Below are 10,318 nucleotides of genomic sequence, written 5' to 3'. Positions count from 1 at the left end.
CTTGAAAGCTCAGGTGGTCAGGGAGCGCCTCTCTGAGGAGGTGACATCTAAACTAAGCCTGGGGTTGAGAAAGAGCCAGTCCCTTGAAGTGTTTGAGGCAGAGGAAATAGCGAGTGCAAAGTCCCTGAGGCTGGAACCTGATCTACAAATTCAAGAAACAGAAAGAAGGTCGTGGAGCCGAGTGTAGTACGTGTGTACGTGGGGGACGGGGGTCAGGGTATTTAGGGACTGAGTTTGTTGCCTATAACCCAGGACGGGGGCGCAAGGATCCCACTCTGACACCGCAGGACCCCCTTCGTATCTGACTTGCTCCTGACAGATGGTTTTCTCTCCGTCCCGCCCCAAAACAGCCACAACTGAGATCTCAGCTCTCCGCCCACTCCCCAGGCTCCCCTCCCCTCCCCCTGTCCCCACCCACCTCCCCCCTTTCCCGTGGTGCTGGCAGCGCCGGGAAACTGTGACTCAGGAGTCTGGCGGGAGAGGGGCCTCCCTCCCCCAACGTCCGTCCGGGCAGGCGGCCGGGCCGGAGCCAGCCCTGGCCGACACCAAGGGCCCTCCCGCCTGGCGTCCGACCGGGCTTGGGCCAGGGGTGTCCCCCCCTCGGCAGCGCAGACACTCCACGTGGATTCTTGCTAACAGCAAGAGTGGGAATAAGAGTGGCATCCCCAACCATGTATCCCTCCCAACTGCGTGGGGGGGTTATCCCCACGTTCCGAGGGAGGAAACTGAGGTACAGAGAGGCTGTTATGCTTACCCAGGTCACAAAGCAGAACTGGCAACCTGGGGAGGCAGTGCTGGCAGTGACCATGCCTAGTTGGCAAGTCTGGGGCAGGAGGCTGGGTGGAGTGTAGACAGACCGCGCACTTCCCTGGGCACCTCCCAAGCAGGAGGGACCTTGGGCTGCAGACCTGACCTTGGACCCGAACACGCCCCAGCACCAGGATCGGGGTCTCTCTTCTCTCACTAACCCTCCAACCTACACACACTCACCAAGAAACAGCCAGGCCAAGAGTCCAGGAAGGAAAATCTCCAGCAAAAGGGACACTGGGCACTTCCTGGGGTGCCTTCACGCCCCTCCCCATTTCCTCATCAGCAACCTCCCACCCATCAGCCAGTGACCTCAGCCGGACATGGTCACTTAATTTTGCAGAACACAAAACATTTTTCCCGGCCTTCCCTGAGGAAGGCTGTGGTGGGTCAGAGTGTGGGCTTCATCCAGTTCCTGACTGTCTGGGTTCAAACCCCAGCTCAGCCTCTTCTTAGCTGTTCAACCCTGGGCTGGCGCCTGTACCTCTCTGCATCTCAGTTTCCCCATCTGTACAGAGAGGCTTACAATAGAACCGCCTCCCAGGACTGTTTCTCATGTGGAATGAGTCGATGCGCACAGCAAGTGCTTAGTAATTGTTCCTGAGGTTCTCCGAGTTTGCAAGCTTGCAAGCCTGGGTCTGTGCCGAGTTCAGCAAAGAGGCTTGGGGACCCCCACCCCCATGCTCGTATTGAAAGCTCATCTGTGAAACTTCTCAGTCACCCTCTCCATCCCGTTAGAGTTATATGTCCAAGTTAGATTTTTATTCTCTGGCGTCCACGTAACAAGCCGAGTTAGTATTATTTCTGGCCTAAAATGTGCTGTGGTTCTGGGGGAGTAATGGACCCAGGCTACGTTCTCTTCTGATGAGGTGGCGTCCAAGCATTTCTGGAAAACTGTGCACTGTTTTCCCATCCGAAACATTCAGCGTCACCATGGATGTGGGACTTGAAGGTAGACACCGCTTCCACCCCTGGGCTGCCCAGCCCTTCCAGCCCCTCTGGAGAGGAGATTCTGGGAGTCCCTCACTCCCTTCTGCTCCCAGCCCCACCCAAAGCAAGAGCATGGGATCTCAGGGCTGGAGAAACCTCTTCCCCTTGTGTCAGAAAATAACAACATTCATAAGGATAACAGCAGGGGCAGGCTTCTTATTCCATCCTTATAACTACCATCTGAGGGAAGTTGTCTCCTTAGCACCCTTGAATGGGGAAGTGGAGGCCCAGAGAAGTGAACCAGCTTGCCCTAAGACACACAGCCAGGAATGAGCAAGGGGGATTGGAATCCAAGCAAGTCTGATAGAGAAACGCTGCCTTTTACGGCTTTCCTCAGCTTCCTCTGCAGATGGAGCGGAGACAGCCCTGTCCTTGCTCTCCTTCTCCCTCCCGTTTCAGCTTGGGTTCAAGGTGGTTTGCAATCCAACGGGCCCGACTTCATCAATTCTTATCCGTGTGACCTTGGCTCACGAATTCCACTTTCTGCGCCTCAGTTTCCTCATCTGCAGAATGGGGGCAATGCACAGTCTCCCTCATTAGCATGCTGTGAGAATTCCCCAAGGTCCTGGACACTAAAAAGTGCTGAGCTGGCAATTCCTCAATAAATCAAGCATAGAATTACCGTATGACCCCAGCAACTCCACTCCTAAGTATATACTCAAAAGAATTGAAAACAGGTGTTCAAACAAAGACTTGTACACAAACGCTCATAGTGACACTAGTCACAATAGACAAAAAGTGGAAACAAACGTCCATCAGTTGATGGATGAATAAACAAAATGTGGTATATCCATACAATAGACTACTATTCAGTAGTAAAAAGGAATGAAGTACTGATCCACGCGACAACACGAATGAACGTGTGAAAGAGGCCAGACACAAAAGGCCTCGTGTTGTATGAGTACATTCACATGAAATACCCAGAGAAGGCAAAGCCATAGAGGCAGAAAGTAGGTTAGTGGTTTCCAGAGGCTAGAGGGAGGGGGGGAATGGGGAGTGACTGTTTCATGGCTACAGAGTTTCCTCTTGGAGTGGAAACGTTCTGGAGCTAGATGGCGGTGATGATTGCACAACAGCGTACATGCACTAAATGTCACAGAATTGCACACTTTTAAAAGGTTAAAATGGTAAATTTTATGTGTCTTTTACCACACACACACACACACACACACACACACACACAAAGTGCTTAGCCCAATGCCTGGCGTACAGAAAGCATCCAGTGAAAGTTAGCCAGGATTATTATCTTATTTCAAGAGAATCTCGTTGTACTCAGGGCTTGGGTTCCAGAGTTGGCTGGTGAAGCTTAAATCAAGTCAAAACTACAATCCACAAAACCCAGGACCTGTTTTCCCTGCCATCCATCAACGGCTCCTATGCTTGGATCCTGTGGCCACATTTTCCATGCCATGTGGCAGCCAATAGGTAACTCTGGGTGATTCTGCCCAGCTGACATTGCAATTATGGAAAAAGAAAGACAGTACATCCCTACACACGGGATAAATAGAGACTCTGACACCACATAGCGATGAGCGTTATAAGGAAGAATGAAATGAGGGCTAGTTTAGCCAAGGTCATCAAAGAAGGCTCCTTGGAGGAGGTGACTCAGGGAGCCAAGAGGATCTCTAACTGTGACCTGCTCAGCCCTGCATGATTCACCCCCGACTCCCTCAGCCCCACCAGGCGCCCCCTGGTTCACTGCATTCTAGCAACACATTCTCTCAGTCACCTGGCTTGCTCTGTTCCCAGGACCTTTGCACGTGCTGATCACTTTGCCAGGAGCCCTTTCCCCACATCTGCCCCGGACCAGCTGCTTCTCACTCTCTGGATCTTTTCTCAAACATCACCTCCTCAGAGAGGCCCTCCTGGACTGCCCTGCCTCAAGGGGTCCCCAGCAGTCATCTTCTGTCACTTCCCCCTGCTTTATTTCTATCCTAGTACTTTTCCCACTTGAAATTATGTTTTTATGTGTCTATTATCTGTCTTCCCTGTTAAACCATCAGCTCCATGACAGCAAGGCTTTTGATCTGTCTTGTTTTCTGGTGTATCCCCCTATGCCTCAAGCCTAGAACCATGCCTGGCACATAGTAGGTGTTCAAGAAACATCTGTGGAAGTAAAGCACAAATAAATGAATGAGTGAATGTGTGAGTGAAAGAATGAAAGAATGCCTCTTTGCAGAGAGGATGGGGCTCTGTCCAGAAAAGGGCCAAGAGTGCCCCAAGGGCATGCAGTGGGGACAGGGGTGACTCTAGTGGTCCCCTCTTGGCTTAGGACTTAGCTGGGGTGTCAGTGAGGCCCTGCTTATTGATGAGGGGCTGTGGCCAAGGTAGTTCTGGTGACCGCAGCCCCATCTGTCTTCCTCCCTCTGGATGCCCACTCTGCCCACACAGTATGGGAGCTCTGCCCGTCCAGCTCCCCAGCCCATGTCCTGGCTGTGATGGCCTCCAGCCCTGGGTGACCCACAGGGACTTCCCCCAACAGGTGAAGTCTGGGGCAGGGAGAAAGTGCTGGGCAGTTACCAATCTGACCTTGCGTTCCTGAAATTGCCATCCAGGAAGTGAGTAGGGGGTGAGAGAGTCAGTGCGGCTCTCCTGAAGGCCCCCCCAGCACCCTGCCGCCCAGTGGCACTTGAGGCCCGGCCCTCAGTCAGGACGCCCAGCCCGAGTGATCCTGGGCGGGTGGGCACACTTCCCTGAGCCTCCAGTTCCTCATGAGTAGACGTGGGTGATAATTCTCGCCTCACAGGGCTGTGTGAAAAAGAAATGGGGGCGTGTGAGCAAAATGCCTCCCACAGGTCCTGCCGTGGGGCTGCACGGGATATACTTAAACTAACAGATATTGCACGGGATATACTTATACGAAAAATGTATTTGCTGTTTATCTGAAATTCAAATTTAGCTGGGCATCCTGGGCTTTCTGCTGTTGTTATGGATCTTGTTTTTGTTGGTGCTAAACCCGGCAACCTTAGCCAGGCACGAAATGTGTTCAGCGATGTTCACTGAATGAACCCACGGAGCTAAAATATATTCGCTGAAAGCAGAAACAAATGAGGGAGCGGTCGAAAGCTCCGTTGTCCAGGCATTATTATTATGGTTGTCATTGCTTTCTCACTTGTGGTTCAAAAGTTCCTGCCTCTGAGAACATTCCTGCTCCTGTCCCAGGCTCAGGCTGTTGGGGGAAGTTGGGACCTGCGGAGCAAAATGACTCACCCAAGGCCCTCAGGGCCTGTTGCTTCTGAGGCCAGGCCATCTGCACCCCCAGACAGCTCCTGTCCTCCACACGATGAAAAAACCCACCCCAGCTGGGCACATGTGACCCCTCTGAATCTCAGAACAGCCCCGCCAGGCTGGGACAGCTGCCCTCCCACGGTGCCGATGTGGAAAGTGAGGCCCCGAGAGGTGAAGGGACTCGTCCAAGCAGCTGGTGGCACCTCCTGGATGCTGCTTCTCATCCTGGGGCAGAACCTGGGGCCCAAGAGCCACAGCTGGCAGCGCTCCAGGCTCGGCTAGAACTGTGAGTCTCACGGCCCCATGCCTGCCCTCCCAGCCGCCGCTGGACGAGGAATTACTCAGACCCGGCTTAACTTCATGAAGGAAATTCCTCCTCCTGGCAGCCTTCCCACAAATCCCCAGCTCCATGGCCGGGAACTGCCTCCCCCAAGGCCCACTCACCTCCTGGCAGCAGCAGCAGATGTGGAAACCCAGGCTTGGCTCTGAGCTGGCAGACAGTGGGTGGCGGGTGGGGCTTGAGCCAGACACGCTCCACCAATGCAGCCAGCTCTGCATTTCATTCAGTCATTCAACAGACAGAGGCCCAGGCACCGGGCCCCTTTCTTGTGTTGGTTGGGGGGAAAAGTGGGTCAGATGATGAATGTTTAAAAAGCCCAACACACAGCAAGCGCCCAGGTATCTATCCTTCTCCTCCGAGCACCTACTGTGTGCTTGGCACCAGCCATAGGCCTGTTTGGCCTGTGAGCGGGACAGGATCACACCAGGAAATCAGAGTGAAGAAGAGACTAGGAAGCTGCTAGAACCAGCTAATGCCCTCAGAGCCTATTCTATGGGGCTTGGGGTCCCAGCGTTATCTCACAGGGTCCCCGTAGCAACCCTCAGTGGTAGGACTGTTACTATCCCTGTTACTCAAAGCACGGCGAGATGACCAAGGCTCACGACAAGGATTAGCACTCGCTTTAATATCTCCCACATTTAGGGAGAATGAGCCGTTACTGAGGTAATAGCCATTACCTATTGAGTCACCTCCCTTCAAGGGGTGATCATTTATTCATTCCACAAATATTTAGTGAGACCTACCATGGGCCAGGCCCTGGGGGCACAACAGTGAATAACACAAACAAAGCAAAAATTTTATACAGTCCTGGTAAGAGCACAGGGTCTGGAGCCAGATGCCTGGGTTTTAAGTCCCAGCTCTGCCACCTACCAGCTGTGTGACCTTTAACAAGTAACTTGAACACTCTGAGCCTCAGTTTCATTTTCTGAAAAATTAACGAGAGTAACAGTACTCACCTCCTGGGGTTGTGAGGGTTGAATACATTTCTCCATGCAAAGTGCTGAACTCAGAGCCTTGTATACACTAACAGTTCAACACATACTGAGCCTTTTTCTCTGGAATCTCCTTTTCTCAGATGAGTAAACCAAGCCTCAGAGAAGTTACAGCACCTGCCCGAGTGAAAAACTAGTTGAGGTGAAACTTGAATCCAAACAGCCAAAGGACTGAGAGGGCCCCTCCTTCAGCCCCAGCCTCAGTCCACTCCAGTTCAGAGGGGCCCAGCTCCCTAGCACCCGCCCCACCCGAGGCACAACTTTTAACCGTGATCTTCAAGGCCCTCCAAGGACACCCTCGTGCAGTGTCCCATGAATCACCTGCATTCCAATCTCCACCGGGTGTTCATCTTCACCAGCCCTGCCCCCAGTGTGCAAACATGCCTGTGTCCATGCAGGGCCCTGGGGTCTGCATTTTAATAAGAGTTGCTGATGGTTGCTGTACTGGGGCCTAATGCAGCCAACTAGGCCAGGAGCAGGGCTGAGATGGAGGTCATCCAGGCAGAAGTGAGAGCATGAACCAGGTGTGAGGTGGGCTGGAGTAAACAATGTTTTATTTCAGACAGGAGGGAGGGGCTGGGGAGGAAGGAAGGAAGGAAGGGAGGGAGGACGCGAGGAAGGGGAAGGAAAGAGAAAAAGAAAGAAGGAAGGAAAGGAAGGAAGGAAGGAGGGGAAAAGAAAGAAAGGAAGAAAGAAAGAGAAAGGAAGGAAGGAAGGAACGGAGGGAGGAAGGGGGAAGAAAGAGAGAAAGAAAGAGAAAAAAGGACAAGAAAGGAAAGAAAGAGAGAAAAGGAAAGAATTCTCATCTCGCCAAGCTTGCCCAAACTGAGTTTGGGGCCAGACCACAGGGCTCTCATTTCTCCCCTGATTTTTCTGCCAGAGGCAGGAAACGTTCTCCCTCGGGATGATCAGAAATAGCTGAGTTCAAAAACTAGGCTGGGTGAGAGAATTCCAGGCGAGGGGGAGGGATTTACACCAAAGGGCTCTGTGGAGTCTAGAGGTTCAGGGCACGGCCGCTGGCGCCAGTAGGCCTGGGTTCAAATCCCTCTTCTGCTCCTGCCTGGCTGTGTGACACTGGATTTGGCCTCAATTTCTCACCCACAAAGCAGGAACCATAATGGTACCAGGCATCGCTGCATCTAGGTATTCAGATTTCATCCTCAGCACTTGCTTTCTCTCCATTTTTCCTGCCTCAATTCTCATTCAAACTCCCCGCTCATAGAAGCAAGATGAACTCCATGCTCCAAGCTTCCACTCAACCAGCCACCTGAATAGAAAGCACTTCATTCTTTTTGGTTCCAGCTAAAATCCCAGGCCTGCCTCTCATTTGCTGAGAGGAGGCAGTGCTCTGATTGGTCAGTGCTGGGTCACATGCCCTACCCCTAGGGGAAGCGTACCTAGCATGTGCCACTTTATTTACAAGATCCTGTTAAGCTTCCTGACAATCTCCTTTGGAAAATATCCCTTTGGGAAGGCTTGGAGAGGTGAACAGACTGGGCCAAGTCTACCCAGAGCTGGCCTCAGCTCCTGAGCCCTCGCCCTCCACTCCTGCCCTCTCCCATCTCAGCCTCCAGGAGAGGAGAGGTAACAGGGGTGACTCATGGGACATTTGTCTTGAGAAGAACAGTCTCGTCCATCTCCTCGTCTCTGAGCCTGGGGGGGAAGGGTAATCACCTGAGGCCCTGAGAGGTTCAGGCACTTGCCCAAGGTCACACAGCAGGGAGAGGGGAGCCAGGGTCTGGACCTGGAAGGTGGCCTGGGTTTGAACCCAGCTCTGCCCCTTAACCCTTGTGTAAGCCCAGGTGAGGTGAGTGCTTTGGTTCTCTGGGTCTCACTTGCAAAATGGCCCTAAGCCCAGGAGACACCCCGTGGGGTTGTCAAGCTGATGCTCACAACTAGCCCTTACTGAAAAGCTGTGTCCCCCGACTCTGGGGCCCCAAGCCTGGCTTGCACAGGGTGGGACCGGCCGCTGCAGTGAGCACTTTACCCGGATTAAACTTCGTGACCGCCTGGAAAAAGGGAGGTGCTGCTGTTGTTGTTATTATTACCTCCATTTTACAGAAGAGAAACTGAGGCACAGAGAGACATGACTTGCCCGAGGTCACACAGCCAGAAAAGGGCAGAGCAGGGATTTGAACCCAGGCCAGTCTGGTTCCAGAGCCCACCTCTTTACCATTATCCAGTACCCTGCACACAGTCAAGGCTAGATGCCATTACTGTTTTTGTCACTGTTACTGTTGGTATCTGCCTAGCTTTCTGCAGTTAGGGTCCTACCCTGAGAAGGAGGGTATGTCCAAACTTCCCAGGATCCCATCCCAAATGGCTATGACCCTGCTGGGGAAACTGAGGCACAAAGCAGGCATGTATGCCCAAGGTTGCACAGCCCTAGGGTCAGCTACAGCTTCTCAAGGCAGCCTCCCCTCGAGACAGCATCTCCTGGACCACTCCGCATCTCTCTCTTTCTCTTTCTCTCTCTCTCTCTCTCTCTCTCTCTCTCTCTCTCTCTCACACACACACACACACACACACACACACACACACACACACACACACACACTCCCCGTGGGGCAGGGGCTGCCTCCCCCGCCTCCCTCGGCTCCACGCTGGCTGCGGGACATTTGTTACTGTGTCAGTTCCAGCTCCCGCCCTGATGGGGGGCCGACAGGCAGGGGGCTTCCTGGCGGCTCTGGGAGGGAGGAATGCGCCCCCGCCCCCAGCCCCATATGGCCTCCATCCCGGCCCATCTGCTTCCCATTGCCTGACGCGGCCACTGCGGGGCCGCCAGAGCCCGCCCGCAGGGGTGCGAAGTTTATGTGGCCGGGCCCGGAGCCGGCGGTGACAGGGCCACACACGCTCACACAGACACACACCGGACACCCCCCACCAGCCCTGATGCGTGCATGGACACAAAATCCATCCTTCCCTCCGCCGCCAAATACACCCGTGTTCTCACGCTCACACCAGCTAACAGCAAAGACCCCCAACCTGAACACTCCAGAGACCTGCAAATCCCACACAAACACACACCAGAGCCCCCCACCAAACCCTGACACACACACAACAATCCACTCCCAGAACTGACCCACTGACAAACATACACACAGACTCACACGTGCAGCCGCTCTACACTCCCCACCCACTGACACACCCCCCACCCTCCCAAATGTGTCCCCCACACAAAGACACACTCACACCTACACACACACACCCTGCCCTGACCCAGATGACACCCAGATGACACCGACGCAAAACGGTGACTCACACACAGGCCCGGGTCCCAGAGAGGCCACCAGGCACAGAATGGCCACTCCCCTCCTTCAGAGCCCCGTTCCACCCTAGCATCTCCCAAACCTGCGAGGTGTTATGAGGGCCCAGACCCCTGTGCTGGCCATCTGACACCTACCGTCCTGCCCCATCTTCCCTCCTAGAAGCCTGCCGAAGCCGGACCCAGGGGACTCCGTATCCGGTGCCTTTTCTAGAACACCTGAGGCTGTTTCCACCAGACTCACCTGGGCTCCTGGGCACCTGGTCCATCTCCAGGAGACCTCATCATTCACCACCACCTCCAGGGGCCCAAGGTGGAATTCAGGGGCCCATGAACCTGGACTGGGAAAGAAAGGTACATCTTCACCAACCACCTGAAATTCAGCATTTCCCGCTCTTACAGGTGGACTTGGGAAATGAACCTCAGCAGGACCGTGGCTTTGTCCCTCAGAAATCACATGCTGTCCCACGCCCCTCTACAGTGTCTCAGAAACAGCTTTTATCCTCTTTTCAACTTCAAAATTACCCTAGTTATTAGGCCCGATCTTATCATTAAATTCATTAGCAAAGAAGTACAGCTGTCCCCATATCGAACATTCGACTAGTTCAATATAATTGGTTTTCTTTTAATCCTATACACTTTAATTTATAAATTTAAATCTAAATGTACAAACATAAAAGGGGTCCATGGCATGAA

At 53.4% G+C, this 10,318-nt stretch overlaps 1 long non-coding RNA gene across 1 annotated transcript; it reads right to left on the bottom strand.

Annotated features, from left to right (window-relative positions):
* Positions 1 to 423: 423 nt before the first annotated feature.
* On the bottom strand, positions 424 to 9,983 carry LOC141276557 (uncharacterized). Its single transcript, XR_012326389.1, has 3 exons — positions 9,867 to 9,983; positions 4,327 to 6,474; positions 424 to 2,300 (listed from the first exon to the last, which is right to left on the bottom strand). It is a non-coding gene; the product is annotated as an uncharacterized lncRNA (long non-coding RNA).
* Between the last annotated feature and the right edge of the window lie 335 nt (positions 9,984 to 10,318).

Source organism: Tursiops truncatus, chromosome 15 (genome assembly GCF_011762595.2).
Source record: "Tursiops truncatus isolate mTurTru1 chromosome 15, mTurTru1.mat.Y, whole genome shotgun sequence".
NCBI classification, from domain to species: Eukaryota; Metazoa; Chordata; class Mammalia; order Artiodactyla; family Delphinidae; genus Tursiops; species Tursiops truncatus.
The sequence above is the reverse complement of the archived record's forward strand: the minus strand, read 5'-3'. Positions and strand labels throughout refer to the sequence as shown.